Genomic DNA, 20,728 nt, shown 5'->3' on the forward strand with positions numbered 1-20,728 from the left:
ATATTTTCTGAATAAGTAGTGAAGTTACTAGTAGATTAACAAAACTGATGGATCAATTTTAGTCAGGAGGGTAGAATTATTTGAGTCTGTGTGGAGAGGTTGCAAATATCTAACTGACAAAAAGTTAAGGTAAATCAACTATTTCTACAATGTTTATGTTTCCAAGCTATCAAGTATCATGGCCTGGCAAACAATAGAGCAGCTGATTCAATTTTAGCTATTTTACCTGGACACCTCTGCCAATACTGTATGTCTTTTCAGGGCAGTTACCATACGTGATATTTCCTTTCTCTTCCACACATTGCCTATGTAAGTAACAGCCTGCAATAACTGCTTGATTATATGGTTGATAAGATATTGTGAGCCTGGATAAGCAAGTGTGTATCAGCCTTCAAAGTTGTCAGTGGCAACAATGTATAACTGACTTCCAAAGATTCCCATTCCCATTCCACGTCGTAGGATTGCTGTTGTGTAGTTGCAATCCAGCCAAGGACTGCATTCCACACTCCCATTACATTTAAATGGGGCCATATTACTAGTTCTCACTCATTAAATTTTAGGCAAATTGCTTTGTGTCATTTTTAAGCCAAAATAGTTAGCAAGCAGCGGCTGCAGTCCATTCCTATACCTACTAGCTGAATGGAGAGAAGTCCAAGGATTCAAAGGAGGGCCGAAGTATGAGCTGGGAGATTCTAAGTCCTTGATTTCAAGGCAAGAGCCCTTTACAACCAGAAATGGTCACACTGAGCTTGAAAATACTTCCACTTTGTTCTAACACTGAGAGCTTGGAGTTTATCTATTCAACCAGCTAGCATTATTGTATTGAATGCAATGTGATTTGCTGCATTCATGAGCTAGAATGGTCTCCTAGAGGTCACTTATATTGAGTCTCTGTGGTATCAGATGGCAGGAAAAGTGGTATCAGGGCATTCAGGTTGGGCTCCATTGGCACAGCAGGGAATGGTGCTCCATGTCTTTTAATTGCCCTTTCCAAATCCACTGTCTCCCCTTCTCTTCCTTGCTCTCTGCCCTCCATAATCTGAACTGTATGGATTACATCAACCCTTGCCCTCTGACACCTGGCTGGGTTTGGCTAACGGGGCGTTCCCTCAGGAGGCCAGAGGGAAGGAAGAGAATAAGGTCAGAGTATGGATTGCCTTGGCTCTCTCCCTATGAGGTTTCCTTTGGAAAGGCTGTGTCCTTCAACCGAAGGTCACTGGTTCTCTCATGGTAGCTTTTTCCACACTACTCTCTTCTGCCGTATAGTAATCATTCTCCCTCTTGTCCCTTCAGACCAGGGCTGATAAGGGCTTTGGCTGCTATTAGCTATCAGTTATTGCATTATACATTATGTGTCCCCTATGTCCCATCCATTTCTATATAATTAGCCTGATTAATTTAACTCCTCTTGCTTTCTCTTGATTTGAATGTGCGATCTATTCCTTTGCTGGATCCTGACTGATACCAGACCCAGAATTAGAAGCTCACAAGACAGTACTCATTAGTTACTATGCTTGGGAAACATTGAATCTTCCAGGCTCATCCAGCTCTGGTTATATCTGCTGTTTGTAGAGCATCTCATTTTTCTTTCTAGAGTAGCCTTAGTGGCTGAGGAAAGCAAATTTTTATCCTTTGAGTGGGATCTGAAGCTGTAGCCTACAGTAATTGGCTGCAAGTCTGAAATTTCTTGAAAATGTTAACTATGTGAATTCTGTTTTCTGTTACATATCTGTGTTTTAAAGACACGGAGCAGAGTAGTTTAAGCATACTTGGTATCAGCGAAGTCAGGCTCCAAGTTAGGCTTCAAATTGGGCTGTTTCCCCTGCTTCCCAGACTTGGATAAGTTGCTTACTCTTTATAGTATACCTAGTTTCCTAGTCACAGAAGTGGTAATAATAATGCTATGTATTGATGACGTTGTTTTGAGGCTTATATACCTGATTCAGTAAATCTTATCTCCATGTAACCATTTCTGCTTGACTAAAATGAATGCTCCAAAAAACTGTGCCTTGTTAAGCCTCTCACTTCATAGACCATCATCATATAAGCACACGTATTGAAGTCTGAGAAGCAGGAATACAGTCTAAAGTGTGTCCTTGGGGCTGGTGCTGTGGCGTAGTGGGTAAAGCCTGCAATGCTTATATCTTATATGGGCGCCGGTTCCCGGCTGCTCCACTTCTTCTTCTTTTTTTTAACTTTTATTTAATAAATATAAATTTCCAAAGTACAGCTTTTGGATTACAGTGGCTTTTTTCCCCCCATAACTTCCCTTACACCTGCAACCCTCCCATCTCCTGCTCCCTCTCCCATTCCATTCACATCAAGATTCATTTTCAATTATCTCTATATACAGAAGATCAACTTAGTATATACTGAGTAAAGATTTCAACAGTTTTCACCCACACAGAAACACAAAGTGAAAAATACTGTCTGAGTACTAGTTATAGCATTAATTCACATTCAACAACACATTAAGGACAGAGATCCTACATGGGGAGTAAGCGCACAATGACACCTGTTGTTGACTTAACAATTGACACTCTTGCTTATGGCGTCAGTAATCACCCTAGGCTCTTGTCATGGGTTGCCAAGGCTATGGAAGCCTTTTGAGTTTGCCAACTCCGATCTTATTTAGACAAGGTCATAGTCAAAGTGGAAGTTCTCTCCTCCCTTCAGAGAAAGGTACCTTCTTTGATGGCCCGTTCTTTCCACTGGAATCTCACTCACAGAGATCTTTCATTTAGGTCACTTTTTTTTTGCCAGAGTGTCTTGCAGCTGTTCCACTTCTGATCCAGCTCTCTGCTATGGCCTGGGAAAGCAGTAGAAGATGGCCCAAGTGCTTGGATCCCTGCACCTGCGTGGGAGACCTGGAATAAGCTCCTAGTTCCTGTCTTTGGATCAGCACAGCTCCAGCTGTTGCAGCCATCTGGGGAGTGAACCAGTGGATGGAAGATCTCTCTCTCTCTCTTTCTCTCTCTCTGCCTCTCTGTAACTATGCCTTTCAAATACATAAATAAATCTTTTTTAAAAAGTGTGTCCTTTTAAAAAAGGTTCATTTTTAGTTATTGAAAGTGACAGAGAGACAAGAGACAGAGAGAAACAGATGTAGAGAGATCTTACATTGACTATTTCACTCCAAAAATGCCTATAATGAGCAGGGCTGGGACAAGCCAAAGACAGAGCCAGGAACTCCAACCAGATCCAAGTACTTGAGTTTTGTTGGCTGCTTCCCTGGATGTGCATTAGCAGGAAGCTGGATTGGAATCAGGGGCAGGACTCTAACCCAGGAACTCCTACATAGGATACGGGTGTCCCAAGAAGTGGCTTAACCACTGCACCACAATGCTTGCCCCTAGAGTTGTGTTTAATAAACGAGCTATAAGTGCCAAGTTGTTGATGCTTTGATTTCGCAGAAGACAGAAAGGAAAGAAAAGAAGCAAATAAAAACAAAAGAAAGAGAAAAGGGAGGAAAGGAGAAAGGGAGAGAAGGAGGGGTGGGGGGGCAGAGAGGGAGAGATGGATGGCGGAGAGAGAAAATCACTGTGAAGAGACTGTGTAACACAGTGATTAAGAGCATAAATCGAGTTCAAAATCCTGTCTCTGATACTTATCAATAGTGTGACCTTGGGAAATTACCTAATCCAGTTTTTTCAAGTGTAAAATGAGAAATAATGATACCTGCCTCATAGGAATGTTACAGAAATTAAATAAATTAATAAATGTAAAACACATACAACAACAAGGACCATGTAAGTGTTTATTATTTCCTTGGTGAATTTCAGAACTTAGAGGAACTTCCTTATACTTAATTTCTATTTTGAGTTACATATGGAGAAGGGATATTATATGCTTTTCAAGTTCTTGAGTGTCATTGAAGATATTTTAAACATTTACTTATTTATTTATTTCAAAGTCAGAGTGGTAGAGAGAGAACCTGACAGAGCAAGAGATCTTCTATCACTAGTTCACTCCCCAGATGGCCACAACAGCTGGGGCTAGGCCAGGCTGAAGCAGGAGCCAGGAGCTTCTTCCGGGTCTCCCACATGGATTTAGGGACCCAAAGTACTTGGGCCATCTTCCCCTGCTTTTCCCAGGCCATCATCAGGGAGCTGGCTCAAAAGTGGAGCAGCCGGGCGCTGTGGCGCTGAAGCACCGGCATCCCATATGGGCGCCGGTTCTAGTCCTGGCTGCTCCTCTTCCGATCCAGCTCTCTGCTGTGGCCTGGGATAGCGGTGGAGGATGGCCCAAGTTCTTGTGCCCCTGCACCCACATGGGAGACCCGGAAGAACCTCCTGACTCTTGGCTTCTGATCGGCGCAGCTCCAGCCATTGTGGCCATCTGGGGAGTGAACCATCGGATGGAAGACCACTCTCTCTCTCTCTGCCTCTCCTCTCTCTGTGTAACTCTGACTTTTGAATAAATAAATCTTAAAAAAAAGTGGAGCAGCCGGGATGCTGGTGTTTCAGATAGCAGCTTAACCCACTGCACAACAACATTGACCTCGAAGATTTTAATTAGGCCTTGCCCTGCTTAAAGTAATCCATTCCCCTTTCTTACTGTCTACTTGGAGAGATTATGATAACTCACCTCAAGCTTTCCCAGGCAACTACTTGCTCTTTCCCCTCTGAGCTTTCACAGCATTCTGGTTACCACGTTATTTCATCCTCTAACTCAAGCACTGTTCTCTAGATCTTTGTGACTCTAATTCCAAGTGTCTGGCACACGGTAGCCTTCTAATAAACATTCAGTGAATGGAAGCATGTATTCAGCCCCAATCTATCCAACAGTCTTATTTCAATTTAATCCTTGCTACCTCTGTGTAAACAGGCACTACTGTGCCACTATCCTCTAAGGAACTCCAGAATCAGAGGGTTAACTGACTTGCTTAGGTTTAAAGAGGGAAACATGGAGTAGAGCTAGGATAGAACTCAATTATTCCTACCCACCATTTAAGTCAACTGCTAACCTATTTTAACTGGTAAACACCATGGAAGTACAGAAGGACGTTTTGTTGTCAAGGCCAACTCTCTCTTGCCACAAATTAGGCTCATTTCCTCTCCTGGTATAATGCCTTATACCACCTTATACTTTTTACAGTAATTTCAAAACATTCTACTAGTCAATTCTCAGATAGCAGGTAGGATAGATGTAAACTGTTTCTGGTCTATTCAGTCAAAACAGTTGACTATTTTTGTAGATATGACCTTGGTATAAGGGGAGTCATATTTGAAACTTGGTTAATGACATATACAAACATGTCTCTGATTGTGTACATAGGTTTGCCATAGATGGATTCTCTTTAGGCTTAGACCAAATCTACAGGCACATGATTAAACTGAGTGTATTGGAAAAGGATCAGTATTTTAAGTTGTCCACACTTATTCAGATGGCCCCAGAAACCAAGAGAGTAGAATTTCTAGTTCTCTGCCACTGGGAGGTCATGGACCTGAGTTAAGGAATTGGAGTAACCAGTTTTCCATCATGTCTGATTCATGAGCTCTGTCTAGATTCTGTTTAAAGCCTTCCTTATTCACCAAGGAGACTGTCTTCTGCTCACACAACAAAAGAGAGAAAGCCTAATGAGAACTAAGTGGAAAATGAGGAGTTGTTTCTCCTTCAGATTCATTTTGGCTTCAAAGTGGATGCACATGCTTGAGGGTGTGTTTTTGTAAACCTCCCTTCCCCTCTCCCCCTGAGTTACTTAGTTGGCTTACCCCATGGTTGTGACTAAGTTGGAATCGTTCTCCTGGGTGTGCCTTTCCCTTTCTGGAGAGAGTTCAGAAGAAGTAGGATCAGATCATTTTGACCTGGAGCAGACTAAGGTTGGAATTGTTATCCCATTGTAACCTTTATTTTCCCTGGGATGGTGTTTTTTTCTAAGTGCGCTCACCTTTGTGTGTCTGCTATGATATCAGAAGACACAGTAGAAAACAGTTTTTTTTCCTATGGGAACTGTTGTTGCATCTTACAAAATTTGGCTGCAAGTCTAGGATTCAGTTGTAATTTGTAGGACATAGTTGAGAAAATGTCCCAATAGACAGTCTCGAAGCATATGTACATGTTGCTTCACCCACATAAATCTATTTTGCATTTTAAGTGTGTTTAGTCACTAAGAACCCTAAAGGAAAAAAGTGTAAGATTTGTACACTCAAAACACTTCAAGAAAACTCAACAGTTTAATTCAGATCTTAAAATGAGGTCTCTTAATGACTGATAGTTACTCATTTGGCTATTATGACCTACATTTTCACATCTCCCTGTAGGCCTCAGTGCCTTAGGCCAGAGTTGCTGACATGCTCAGACTTCTTGCCCCAGTTGTTTCAATAAGGAAAAGTCACACTTTTTTACTTCTAAGCTGTCTTCAGCTTACTTTGCTCCTTTACTTTTTCTCACCTACATCTTTTTCCTTTCCAGGTTTGATCCCATGGACAAGTAAGTAGAGGAGGTAGTTGTATATTATGATTTTAGAGGTACTCTGTAAGGCACTGACCAGAAAGTCTCACACAAGGATTTCCACTGATGAACCTCAGTGTCTCTTCTAAGAGCCAGACCTGATTTCTGAGATCCTTTCTTGTTTTGCAGCAGCAGGATCTGAAGTCTTTGCCTATTCCCCCTTCCTCCACAGCAGTCCCACTTAGACCCTTTCACCCCAAACTCATGTGCTTCCAATCTCCCTGGCCCTACACTTCCTTCTAATGGTAACCCCACATGGCACTTGGGATTCTAGAGTATGGGTTAGCAAACTATAATCTACTGTCCACGTCTGGGTTACCACCTGTTTTCGCAACTAACATTTTATTGGAACACAGCCATATCCATTGGCTTACGTTTTACCTATGACTGTTTTGCACTCTAATAACAGAGGTGAGTGGTTGTGATGAAGACATTACATGGATTGCAATGCCTGAAATATTTACTATTTGGCATTTTACAGACAAGTTTTACTGATCTCTGCTCTAGAGATTTGCATGCTAACCACTATAGGAGAGCACTCAGGCAATAGCAAAAAATAGCAAACATGGAGCCAAGTTGTAAAATTTACAGCTTTTATGTAATGTTTTCTGATCAACAGTTTCTGACTCCTACAAAAGGCGAGTCCAAATGCAGATGGGCTTCAGGTGGCTGCTTTCACTTCTTGCAGATAAGCCTTCCTCACTGCTCCATTCTTTTCCCCTTCTCTCCGATGTTGGTATGGGTAGGTGGACTCAACTCCATGAAAGTCTATCATCCCAAGGTATGGTGTTAAGATGCAGTCCAAGCAGAAAATTCACATGCCTGCTTCATTTATACCAAGTAGGCAATGTACATTTCTGAGATCCCCAGAGTGGGTGACACTAGACACTAGGGTGTTTTTCCTACTTTCTGCACCTCCCCCTTCAATTCCATCCAGAAATATAGCTACATGGAAACCCTAGTTATTTTCTTCTTTGATTAAAATGTAGATGGACTTGGGAAACACTTGACACAGTTAGCTAATAATACTTTGGTTTTTTTTTTTAAATTTTGTATCAGAAGACTGGGCTCTCAAACCTCAAACCCTGTCTGCTTTTGAGCTTCTATCCTCTTCTGCCTGGAGCTGGAGCTGCAAAATTTCCTACTGCAGGCTTCAGTTCCATCTTCTCTCTAGGTCACAGGGGTGGGGAACCTTTCATATGCCAAAGGCCATTTGGATATTTATAACATCATTTTAGGGCCATACAAAACTACCAAATTAAAAGTTAGCCTGCTATAGATTTATTGAATTTTGAGTCCGGCTTGTGGTTGCCTTGGCAGGGCCAGACCAAATGACTTTGTGGGCTTTATATGGCCCACAGGCTGGATGGTTCCCACCCTTCCCGGCTAGGATCCATATTAACTATGGTCAGGAAGGATTAATTGTCTCCTAGTCTAAAACTCTAGGACAGGGCCTTCAGCTAATCTTGCTTGATTTTGTGTTCCAGTTCTAATAACTTCCTTCAAGTATTGTTTCCGGATTGTTCATTTTATCATAACTGTCTAGTACTTCCAGTTCTATTTTGGTCCTGTTGTCTTGGGACCGGAATCCTGTCAGAAACTCTGACCCCAGTGGTAGGGGACCTGACCTCTGCCAACATATTTCCTGGATGTTGACTTCCTACTTGGATTTCCAAGTGTCACCCTCATCTGGATAATAGTTTTGCCAAATTCTGTTTAGCCGTAGGGATACACTTTATGTTATTTCAGATCCCACAATGCCTACTACTGGACCACTAAACAAGTGATTATTGAAGCTCTGCAGAAGATATCCTGTCCTGTTCTTAAGAGACCAACAATTATTCAATGTCGTGAACTTTTGTGTTCCTAATGACTATCCTGGGGCCTCCCTGCAATGGATAAGAGCCCTGCGGATTCAAGAATACCAGCTTTGGCTGGGGAAAAGAAGTATCATATAGTCTACTAAAGCTCATGGAAACTTTGAAACATCTGACCTTTTTGTGGCTGACTAATGTGATTTTCATGGCTTTTTTTTTTTTTTGCTCTCTACTGTTTACATTCTTAATATCGTTTCTGTTTGATTTTTTCACTTTATTTTAACTTGTGACTTTTTGATATTTATGTCATTTCCTCTGATGACTGAGAAATAGGATAAGGACTGCAACATGAGGATGCAACTCTCTAGGATGGCTTAAGCTTGGTGTGCACTGTGGGCTTTTGGTTTGGAGACCCAAAGAGGTAAAAATTGAGCCTCAATCTCCCTCTTTTAACCAAGGCATCCAGGAAAGGCAGTGGGAAGAAGTGAGATTCCTGAATGGAAAATGGAAACCACATTTCCTCTTCTACTGGCTTAATTCTTGACACAGAATATGTACTCATAAAAGCATTATTAAATGTATGAATAACAATATGAGTTTTTAAAATCCTGGCTCAATCCATTTATCCAGTTAACGCTATCTGTAGGTTGTTAGTAATACTTTTTGTCTCTGTACTCATCTGACAAAAGTAATTCATCTTCATTGTTCTAGTCTACACACAATGATAAAACACAGCCTGTGCAATTAAAGAGCATGAGAACCTCTCCTTAAGAGAGACGTGTCATAAGCAACATCACACCTGAAAACTCTGAGTTGTAGTAACAGCATATGTTCACTGCATTCAATAAAATGCCTTGCTCTAAAAGAACATCCCCTTCCATGAAGACTTGCATGACATGAGGGTGAACTGAGGTAGTGGTAATTTAAACACCAACTTGGGTTTCACCACAGCTCGCATTCACAAGGCACAGTGTGTATGGCCTTGTCAGATGGGTGACTGCTACAGCAGTGCATTGTTCCCAGACCTATCAGCTACACCCAGTGAGCAGTAGCTGTAGTGCAGTCCAGAACTGGTGGTGAAAATTCTCTGCTGGCTGTTCAAATCTTATCGCAGCCAGCTTTAAGAGGGAATGACCTATCATCTTAATCTTGTTGAGCTATTGGTAATCTTTTTATAGAGGAGACTCAGACTCAAAGAGGAGAGCAATCACCCAGCTACACTGGGGACTAAAGTTGAGCTTGGCTTTCCTGATTCCCCAAGTTAGGGCCCTTTTGGTCTCCTGGGGCTGCCATACTGACTGTGACAAAACTGCTCATTTCACTGGGTAGCTTGACTCTTACTGCTGTCTCACCATGGAGAGTTTTATATCTGTCTGAGATTATAACCACTGGTTGAAAAGTAGAAAATAATGGTCCATAAACTAAAGTCACCTGATGATTCTTCCAAAACCCAGTATATGTACATGTGGATATGAAAAACAGAAGTTATCACTCTTCCTTAAAGTAGCTACATCTCCACACATTCTCCATGGAGGACCAATCAGGTTCGCTACTTGTACTGGAATGTATCGGTCAGTTCCTGAAGCAATCTGATATATTTTGTATTGCCTTAAGTTGATCTGGAAACAAATTTTGAGGACTTTGCTCTCGTTAAGAGCCTACCTACCTACAGAAGACTCATCAGTGGTTACTGATCCAGATAGTTTACAAACATTTATTGTCTCCTCCATAAAGGCACTCTTAAGGGCACTCTGTGTAAGTAGAAACATATGTATGAAGCAATATAGACACGTAATTCCTATTTTTAAGGACCTTGTAATCCGATCTGGGAGACAAGGCTAATGCTTAAAAAACCAGCACAGAGCGATACAAGACGTACTGGTCAACTGCTAGTTTGAATGCAATCGACTATAGAAAGGTACAGGTGATCTTAGTCTACAACAGCTAAGGGAAGCTCTTAAGAAGATGTATGAGGGCTCTTCAAAACGTTCGTGGAAATGCATATTATGGGAAAAAAAAACTATGCAGGGTTTTCAAATGAAATTGCACAAAATAAACCTATCTTTTCATTTCATTTTTCCATGAACTTTCTCTCTGAGAAGGAAGTCATACAGTCCCAGCTGAGCCGGAGGTCTGGTTAGGGGAGGACAATGGGATAAGGCACTGTGGTCATTCTTCACTCACACTCAGGCCCATCAGGGCCAAGCCAAGACCTTTCCTCATCTTTGTACAGATTCAACAGAAAAGAATGAATGACTGTTGTTTAAGGTTTGGAAACTCCTAGAACGTGGACATGTCTAACAAACTTGCTGGCACTGAGATGCTGCACCTAGAGCCACTGGCAGATGCGAGAGCTGTGTGAAGGGGCAGTCAAAGGGAAGAGTTGGAGAGTGGCTCGGGACCACAGGGCCCACCCCAAGGACAGCCTGCTCACTGGGAAGAACCCGAGTTTGTGCAGGCCTGACTGCACCTAACTGGCTGAACGCCTGGGGGCACAGAGGGCAGATGTAGGCAGATGGGGGAAGAGAGAAAAGGGAGGGAGAGACAGGCACTTGGAGCTAGGAAAGGAAGCCCTGCTACCCAGCCATTGCCGCCTGGGAGCGCAGGAGATCAGGGCATGGGGAAGCTGACTCTCCTGCTAGGCAGGCCTCTGTGGTCTGCTGGGGACACCGTGATATCAATAACAAAGTGGAAGCACCCCAGCCCCATAGCTTATTTAGAGCCTTAAGAGCGGGTGGGGAGTGGGGAGAGAAAGGTCTGGGCCCTCACGGGGGAGTCTGGAGGCCCAGTGAGGCCAGGGGAGTTTGGGACAAGGAGTTTGGGGACTGTTTTCCTTACATGCTTGTGTGCGGGGAGGCAGCTGCCCTCAAGGGACGGCAGGGTGGTGGGCAGGGACGGAACGTAAGACAGGAATGCAGTCTCGGTGAGAAGGGCAGGAAGAGAAGAGCCCGCTCACCACCTGCAGCCCAGCAGGGTCCTCTGCTAACGGCTCGGGAGGAGGAGGAAGCTGTGGCCCAGGGTGCCAGGAGAGAGGCTGAAGAACTTGAGCAAAGAGGGTCAAGTTGGGCTCCGTGTCCTGCTGGTCGCTCCCCGAAGCCCAGGCCTAGGGCATTGCTGCTTTGGGGGGGACAGCCCTCCCTTGGTCACACACAAACTATCTCCCCTGTCAATCCTATGTTGGTTTAGGTTCAACGAGAAACAAAAACGAACACAAAACAAGCCCTTGCCCCTATCCCAGGCCCCGAGCTTACGCAGCGGGAATGGGGAGAGGAGCTTTGGGGGAGCCCCTTCTACCTGGTACTGGAGGGCCACAGGAGCCCAGGAGGAGGGGCCACCTGGGGGCTACTGCAGAGGCACTGCCAGTGCCAGAACCGCCAGAGAGGGACCCTGGGGGCAGGGCTGAGGGGTCTTGGCTGGGAATGCTCTCAGGTGTCCAGGCACCCTGGTGAGTACCCGTCAGCAGCAGGGGCTCTACCCCACCCGGCAGATCCTTCTTTGCTTGGGCAGGTCCATTCTTCTTCAGAAACGTAGACACTGAGGGAGGACACTGAACGATGAGTCCTCAGGGGTGAGAGAGATGGGGCTTGGCAGTGTGTGTCATTGCAGGAGGCACCGTGCCTGCTTCCCCCCACCCCCGCGTGGCAGCAAGTTCCAGACCCCCTGTTACCATGGCAATGCTCATGGCTGGAACTTAGGGCTCCAGGAAGTCTGTGTGACACCCTGGGCACTCTCAGGCACCTGTGGGAAGATGGTCCAGCAGGCAGAGGGCGAGGCGCTGTGGAAGCCCCAGCTGTGGCTGGGGCAGAGGTTTGGCACGACTGTTTTTTCCCAGCAGACAGCTGCTCCAGTGTGGCTTATCTGACCGCGTCAGCCAATGGGAGGCAGTCACCCTCCCCCCTCCGTCACAAAGGGCAGCAACAGGAAGCGCCTCCCCCCACCCCCCCACCGCTGTAAGTTTCCTACAGCAGGGGGCTCCCAGAAGCTCAGACCACATGGCCAACTCCTTTCTGCAGTTCTGGCCAAACCATGGTCTTCTTCTCGGTGGGTCTTCGCGGCTCATCGTGTCTGAGGCCAAGATTAACCCAAGGAGGAGTCGGCCACTTCCCACAGGCCTTTCCTGGAGAACCCTACCCACCCCCCGCCCTGCCCTTCTCCCTGGGAAGGCAGGCCTTCTCTGGGGAAGCGAGGTGCTATGAGGAGAACTGAGAGGTGCGCAAAAAGAAAGACAACAGAAGGAGGGAGAAGGACAAAAACAAAGGAAATTTTTACATAGGCTTTGTCCCTAGAGAATTCTTTTAAAGAAACAGGGCCTGTTCATAGCATGGCTTTCTGATCTTCTGAAGTTTCGATGGTGTAAATTACAAAAGAAAAAGACAAAGACAAAGAAGTAAGCAACACTACAAGGAGAAGAAGCCCAAACAAATTTCATATTGTTGGAGACCCAACTGTCTGGAGATAGCCAAGCAGCCAAGGCCAGCACCTGTACTCTGCTGTCCTCTGTCCAGCACACGATGAGACTGAGGTTCTCCATCTAGTTTAAAACACCCAAGATGCTCAGCCCTGCATTTCAAGCAGCACCTGTGACCAGGTCCATTCTGGTTTCAAGTTCAAAGGCATCAGGCTGGTCATGTGGGTTAGTGGTTGGCTATGTCTTTCAAGAGCTGCTTGATCCCATCAGACATGAAAGTCCTGTGTTGCTGGGGGATGTGCAACTCCATCTTTGGGTTTTCTAGCAGCGCCTCGCCAACAGGGACAGTCTCAGTGCCCTGCTTGCTGGAAGTCCCCAGGAGCTCTTTCTTGGTATCAGAGTCAATAAAAGTGATTCCATCATTGCCCAGATGATAATGCCCAGAGCAAAGATGTCCGCCTTGGCCGTGTGGTGTCCTTCTCGGACTTTGGGAGGCATGTAGAAGTCTGAGCCGCAGGCACAAGACAGCCAGTATGTATTCACATTCATATTTCTGTTGTCTGTATTGCCCTCTTTGCTTGGGGTGCCAGCCCAGCACAGAACTAGCTTAGTCCAAAGTCTGCTACCTTGAGGGTGGAGGTACCTGACTGCTTGGTGATGAGAATATTGTCCGGCTTTAGGCCTCTGTGCACGATGTAATTTTTGTGTAGGAAGGCAGTGGCACTGGTGAGCTGTAGCGTGAGGCTTTTGTTGCTATAGGGTCTGGCCTCTGAAGCTTCAGCCTCCTTGTAGAACTTTCTCTAGGCTTCAAGACTTGCTAGGATTTTTATAGGTAAAAGAAACAGAGAAAGATATGTTGAAGTGGATAAAAAGCATAGGAAATATAGGCATGAGCAGCATAGGAGTTCATGAAGTAGTGAGACAATCAGTACAAATGGAGCAGACAGTGTGTGGAAAGTGAGGCTCAGCTAAACTCCTTTAGCTAGAATTCAAATCTTCATGTGGTTAGGAGACAGTTTCATGACTTTCATTCTTCCCAAAGCCTGACTAAAGATCTTATCCTGATGAAGTCTAAAGTCAAAAGTGTGGCCATTTCTTTCAACACCTGTGGAAAATGGACAAAGGCATTTCAAAATCTTCATGACAGCACTACCAGAGCCTGTTAAAGCAGTCTGAGCCCTGGAAGAACAGGGGTAGGACGCCCTCCTGGAGATTTTTTTTTCTAGAGTGAGCAGTGTACTAGGGATCACAGGGAGGGTCATGGAAATAGTTTGGAAATTTTGCATGCTGGAATTAATTGCCTTCAGTTTTCAAAAGACCTCTTTATCTTTCTAATTTACAGTCAGGATTTGGTGAAAGGAGAAGTTGCTCCTAAATAATGGCAGAAAAATAGCCGCTCTTCTAGAGGCTGAGCTGGCTCTTGGTGGAATTGATCCATCTCTTAGATAAGCTGTGTGTGGTGTAGGATCTGAGGCAGATTTTTCCCACTGGTGTTTCTATTACTGCTTCAGAGCCTTTCTTAAGCCAAGAGTTGGGGGGGGGGGTTTCCTTCAAACGTGGCTTTAGTGCTTACTCAAAAGTAAGCCCTGCCTCAATTGCAAAATCCTTTATATGAAGATGACCCATTGTACATGTGTGTGAATACATTTCCCACGATTACCTCAGCAGCTGTATTTTGATGATCTGCCTGGGGAATACATGTGAATGAGTGAAATGCAGTCAGCTAACTTCACCAGTGATTAATGTGCTCTCTGCTTCCACCTTGTGAAAATGAAGCTCTAAGATCTTCTTTGTCTGGAATGATTTCCAGGGAAGAAAAAGTGACTAAAACTGCCATCAATGTCCTTGACAATTGCTCCTAGTGGTTTGTTTTGGGATAAGCTTGCCCACCATGTAAGATGATAGCTCTGTCTCCCTGTTTGCAAACATCAGTGTGGTCATTGTTAGATCGAACACACCTAGCAGGCAAGGAACATGCTCTTCACAACTTTGCTCTTCAGAACACCCATGATGGGATCAAAACATCGTTCTTCATGGCCACAGAGTTGCTTGGAGACAAATTTGGGACAAAGTGGTTGGTTGTATTAGACTTAAAATTGGAGTGAATTAGCTAAATAGGAGTAAAAAAATAATTGATTTTCTAAATTCTTCCTGGAACCAATAGCAATAAGGTGTTTATATATTTACAAGTGGGAATTAAGTTGTGTTTTATTTAACACAAGGACTCTTAACTTTGCCCAAAGGAGGAATTGCTATGGTATAATATCTAAGCTTTCTTTCTTTCTTCTAAAGATTTATTTATTTACTTGAGAGGCAAAGTTATAGAGAGAAGGAGAGACAGAGAGAGGTCTTCCATCCACTGGTTCACTTCCCAAATGGCTGCAATGGCCAGAGCTAGGCTGATTCAAAGCCAAGAGCTTCTTCCAGGTCTCCCATGTAGGTGCAGGGGCCCAAGCATTTGGGCCATATTCTACTACTTTCCCAGGCCATCAGCAGGGAGCTGGATTGGAAGTGGAGCAGCCAGGACTTGAATCGGAGCCTATATGGGATGTTGGTGCTGCAGGCAGATGCTTGGCCTACTACACAACAGTACCGGGCCCCTCCATAAGTTTTCTTGTGGCGTATGCCCTGTGGGAGTGTTGGTAGAGATTTAGGGAGCAAATCACGCATTAATAAAGCTCATTGGCAAGCCCATGTGTGGAACGCAACACCAATTCAATCTCATTTCTTCAGTGAGGAAATTCCTTCATGAGGGGCTGATGCAGTCTGGAGAGAATGTCTCGTGCCCTCTCTTGATAAAAATCTAGTTATTTACTCAGTAGATGAATTCCTCGCAGCTATTGACTTCCATTTCTGTAATTTACCTTTGGATTTTGTGCAAGATTTGTATGGCAGTGACACCTAATTTCTTCATATCTCCCTGTTCCTAGACCTTTTATAGTCCGCTTCCCCACTGCCTCTGGCTTCACCTATGTAACTTGCTATGGCCATTGGGACTACAGTATATGTAATGCCAGCAGAGACTTGAAAATTGTTGGGGCTTGCTCTGTTTCCCTTCTTATAGTACTCCTGTGAAAGATACCATTGAAGAAGTTTATGTTTGCTTGCTTTATTAGCTTTTTGCCACTCTAACAAAAGTACCTGACAAAAGATAAGTTTGAAGTAAAGATGTTTATTTAGCTCACAGTTTTTGCGGATGGAAATTTCTTTTTTAAAGACTTATTTATTTGAAAAGCAGAGTTACAGAGGGAGGGAGGGAGGGAGGGAGAGAGAGATCGTCCATCTGCTGGTTCACTCCCCAAATGGCCACCCTGGCCAGAGCTGAGCCAATCTGAAGCCAGGAGCTGGGAGCTTCTTCTGGGTCTCCAACATGGGTGCAGGGGCCCAAGGACTTGCGCCATCTTCTACTGCTTTCCCAGGCCACAACAGAGAGCTGGATGGGAAGCAGAGCAGCCGGGATGTGAGTTGGTGCCCATGTGGGATGCTGGCACTGTAGGCAGTGGCTTAACCAGCTATGCAATTGTGCCAGCCTTTTAAAAAAGATTTATTTATTTATTTGAAAGGCAGAGTTAGAGAGAGAGACAGTCTTTGTTGTAAGAGCCACCCCCTTTCTTAATAAAATATTTATTTGAAAGGCAGAGTGGCAGAGAAGGAGACACACACAGACACACACACAGACACAGACACAGACACAGACACACACAAGGAGAGAGAGAGAGAGAGAGAGAAGAGAGAGATCATCCATCTGTTGGTTCACTCCCCAAATGGATGGGGCTGGGTGAAGCCAGAAGCTAGGAATTCCATCTGGGTCTCCCACATGGGTGGCAAGGAGTCAGTACTTGAGCCATCGTCTGTTGTTTCCCAGGTACTTTAGCAGGAAGCTGGATGGGAAGCAGGGGTGGGGGCAGGACTCTAACTCAAGCACTCTGATATGGGATGTGGGAGTCCCAAGTGTGGCTTCTCCCACTGTGCCACAATACCTGCCTGTTTCTCATGAACTTTTCTAAGACCTCCTGTATTTGGCTCAATCATCCCTGTTGCCCTGGCCAATAACCCACCCAATACCAGAAACCTGAGTGGGGGCTCTCCTATATCGTCTATCTAGTGTCTCACAAGATGATCACCATAGCACAAAAGAATTGAGAGGAATTAAAGAGTTAGTGTCCCCCACAATTAAAGCTTCATTTTGTTTAACCTTGTGTAGTTTTCTTTCAATGGATGTACCACTCTAGAGAGTACATTTTCAAAAGGTTCTTTGGGAAAATGTACCATCTACAATATCAAGTTCATTTAAAAGTTAAACTTGAAAAGTCTCTGTAGCATTCATCTTATAGCAGTAGAATTAATAATGTTAATATGTTCAATTAATTCCTGAAGGGATTTTTCCCCTATTTGATCAATCACACACACAAAAATCAATATCCTTTTCAGAATACATTGAGTTTGTATAAGGGCTTCATTACAGAATCATTATTTTACTTTTCCAGGAGGAAATCTGAATATGAAAGATCATTAATTAGCTCCATTGTCTCTCCTGACACGAGGAAGATTTTATTGTAGCATAATTAATTTGTTCTAATTATTTTAATAAATCAAATAGACATTCTAAAGTATTGTCTAATTTCTATTTCAACTGGACTTATAACTTGCCTGAGGTCTTTGTAAAATTTTTATTTATTTGAAAGGCACAGGGACAGTAAAGAGAGACACAGAGATCTCTGAACTGCTGGTTTACTCTGCAAATACCTACAATAATCAAGGCTCAGATAGACTGAGGCCAGGAGATAAGAACTCCACCTGGTTCTCCCACATGGGTGGCAAGGACCCAACTATCGGAGTCATCACCACTAACTCCCAATTTGTGCATTAGCAGGTCGTTGGAGTTTGGAACTCCAATCCAGGTGCACTGATATGGGATGCGGGTGTCCCAAGTGTTGTTTAATCACTGGGCCAAATGTCCATTTCTGGCCTCACTTCTTCAAGAAATTAAGAAACTGTGGTGTAGCGGGTAAAGCTGCTGCTTGCAGTTCCAGCATCTCACATGGGCCCCGGTTTGAGACTGGCTGCTCCTCTTCCAATCCAGCTCTCTGCTATGGCCTGGGAAAGCAGTGGAAGATGGCCCAAGTCCTTGGACCCAGGGGACTCACGTGGGAGACCTGGAGGAAGCTCCTGGCTCTTGGCTTCGGATTGATTCAGCTCTGGCCGTTGTGGCCAATTGGGGAGTGAACCAGCGGATGGAAGACCTCTCTCTCTCTCTCTCTCTGCCTCTCCTTCTCTCTCTGTGTAACTCTTTCAACTAAATAAATAAATCTTAAAAAACTGTTAAAAATCAGAATAGTAAAAAGAATCCACATGCAAATAGAATCTTGTATGATTTCAAAAACAAATACAGTATATGAGGTTGAAATTAATTGGCAAAAAAATAAAAAATAAAAAGGGAGATTTTTGTGAAGAAAATGGTGTTTCTTTAAAGAAAAAAATAAGAAAAAGAAAAAGAAAAGAACCTAGCAGAGATTGCCATCCAGGGTAGGACTAGGGTGAGACAAATGTGGCATCAAGTGGATGGGGCATCAGTCTTAGAGTCATGCAAGTTCAGGGGTAACATGTATGAGAGTGAGTGTCTGTTTCAGCTTCGTGCCTTTGGCAGCTGACATTGCTTCACCCTAATGTGAGCCCTGTAAGTCACCTGAGTCACCACAGAGTTCTGAGCCAAACAAATGGTTGGTAGTTTAAAACACTACGTTTCAGGGTAGTTTGTTACACAGCAATACATAACCGGTACATGTTGACTGTTTCCTCCATTGTCTTTTCAGGATTGTAGGTTGAGCCCTGAAGGAATCCAGCTGCACATGCAATCCAGTAAATGAGCTCCCTGAGGGCAGATTCCCTAATGCATTGGATACCTGACAGATTTTCCATATGATCTATAGATGCCAAATCATCATTTGTTCTTGGTGTGACTTATTCGAGAAGTAGATTGTATAGCATGCATCACAGACAAAGCTGGTACCAACTGAAAAGAAGTCAAGGCCAGCGCCCTGGCTCAACAGGCTAATCCTCCGCCTTGCAGCACTGGCACACCGGGTTCTAGTCCCGGTCGGGGCACTGGATTCTGTCCCGGTTGCCCCTCTTCCAGGCCAGCTCTCTGCTGTGGCCCGGGAGTGCAGTGGAGGATGGCCCAAGTGCTTGGGCCCTGCACCCCATGGGAGACCAGGAGAAGCACCTGGCTCCTGCCTTTGGATCAGCGCGCCAGCCGCGGCGGCCATTGGAGGGTGAACCAATGGCAAAGGAAGACCTTTCTCTCTGTCTTTCTCTCTCACTGTCCACTCTGCCTGTCAAAAATAAAAAAAAAATAAATAAATAAAAAAAGAAAAGAAGTAAAAACGTTCTTGGAAAACTGAAATTAAATGTAAGTCTATTGGCTGGCGCTGTGGCACAGTGGGTTAATGCCCTGACCTGCAGTGCTGGCATCCCATATGGGCGCCCGTTTGAGACCTGGCTGCTCCACTTCTAATCCAGCTCTCTGCTATGGCCTGGGAAATCAGTAGAAGATGGCCCAACTCCTTGGGCCCCTGCACCAGCGTAGGAGACCCAGAGGAAGCTCCTGGCTCCTGGCTCCTGGCTTTGGATTGAAGCAGCTCCAGCCGTTTTGGGCAACTGGGGAGTGAACCAGTGGATGGAGACCTCTCTTTCTCTTTCTCTCTCTCTCTGCCTCTCCTCTCTCTCTGTATAACTCTGACTTTCAAATAAATAAATAAATCTTTAAAAAATATGTAAGCCTATTTTAGTGCAAAGAATTGAAATCCATGCATAGTTTGTCAAAGTATGGCATATTCATGAACTTTTCCCAAGACTACTCAAAGGCATAGATTTCAAATTTTTCTTTTGTTAATGTCATATCATTTGGTATTTGCTTATAAATATACTTCACTGAATCATACCATATAAATGACAATATAGTCTTTTTTCTCCACATTATGTCATTGTCACGAATCCCTTAGTCTGTGATATTAATATCTCCGTTTTCAGGAAAAATTGTACATATGTATTTTATATATACATGCATGTTATAATGTCTACCTTTGCAGTGAATATGGCAAAATGCTAGAAATTGTAAAATAAGAATGCAAATTAGGAAAAAAAAACCCTTGTACCAAAATAAACTTATCTTTTGATTGTATTTTTCATGAACTGCTTGATCCCCCTTGTATGAACAGGGACACACTGTATTACACCTCTAGTTGCTTATCTATGTTCAACACCACCAGAGTATAATTTTCTCAAGAGTAGGAAGAGTGTCTCAATTTTCTCTGTATCCCTAGCATAAAACCTTACACATAGTAGGTGCTCAGGGAATCTGACTGAATTAATGCTTGCCTACATGCTTGCGTGCCTGCATGAATGAATAGGACTAAGACTTAAAGCCAGAGAGCTCCCGTGGCTCTTCAGGGAAACTAACAGAGAGGTCAACAGCCAAAGGCATTTGAATCAGACTGCTTTCAGTCTCCAGTTCCAAATCACATGAGAGGTCTTCAATGAGTCCATGGAAAATGCATATATGAAAAAAAAAAAAGAAAAACCTTGCATGGATTTCAGCATTTTTTTTTTGCTAGCTATATGCCACTAGGCAAGTTACTAAAACTACTGGTGAGTCTTTTGTCACTTGACACAAAGCCTGGCACACAGTAAAATACACACTCAAAAACAGTAGCCTGTCTCTGTAGCGATAGTAGCATGGTAGCAGAAGTAATAACCACAGTACCCTTTTGCTTTTCTGTATGAGGTCAGTTTTCATTGTGCAGGGACCAGTCCCCTGAGATTGCTGTCACAAGGGGAGAGCTCTGCAAAAGTGAGTTAAGAAGGCACCTGAAAATTTTGAAGCCTATACCTCAAAAGTTAAATTGAAAGTATAAATTTCCAGGGTTAGGTAGTTTATTGCACTTAGCAGAATTAGTGTGGCTTAAACTGAGACTGACTTTTTGTGTTTTTTATATCAGCAGACCAGAATATTTTTACATCAACAGACTAGAACCACTTTGATGTGGTTGAG

At 43.9% G+C, this 20,728-nt stretch overlaps 1 pseudogene; it reads right to left on the reverse strand.

Moving 5' to 3' along the window:
• Nucleotides 1-12,837: 12,837 nt before the first annotated feature.
• On the reverse strand, nucleotides 12,838-20,473 carry LOC133752600 (serine/threonine-protein kinase 35-like; annotated as a pseudogene).
• Between the last annotated feature and the right edge of the window lie 255 nt (nucleotides 20,474-20,728).

This window comes from Lepus europaeus, chromosome X (assembly GCF_033115175.1).
Source record: "Lepus europaeus isolate LE1 chromosome X, mLepTim1.pri, whole genome shotgun sequence".
Lineage (NCBI taxonomy): Eukaryota > Metazoa > Chordata > Mammalia > Lagomorpha > Leporidae > Lepus > Lepus europaeus.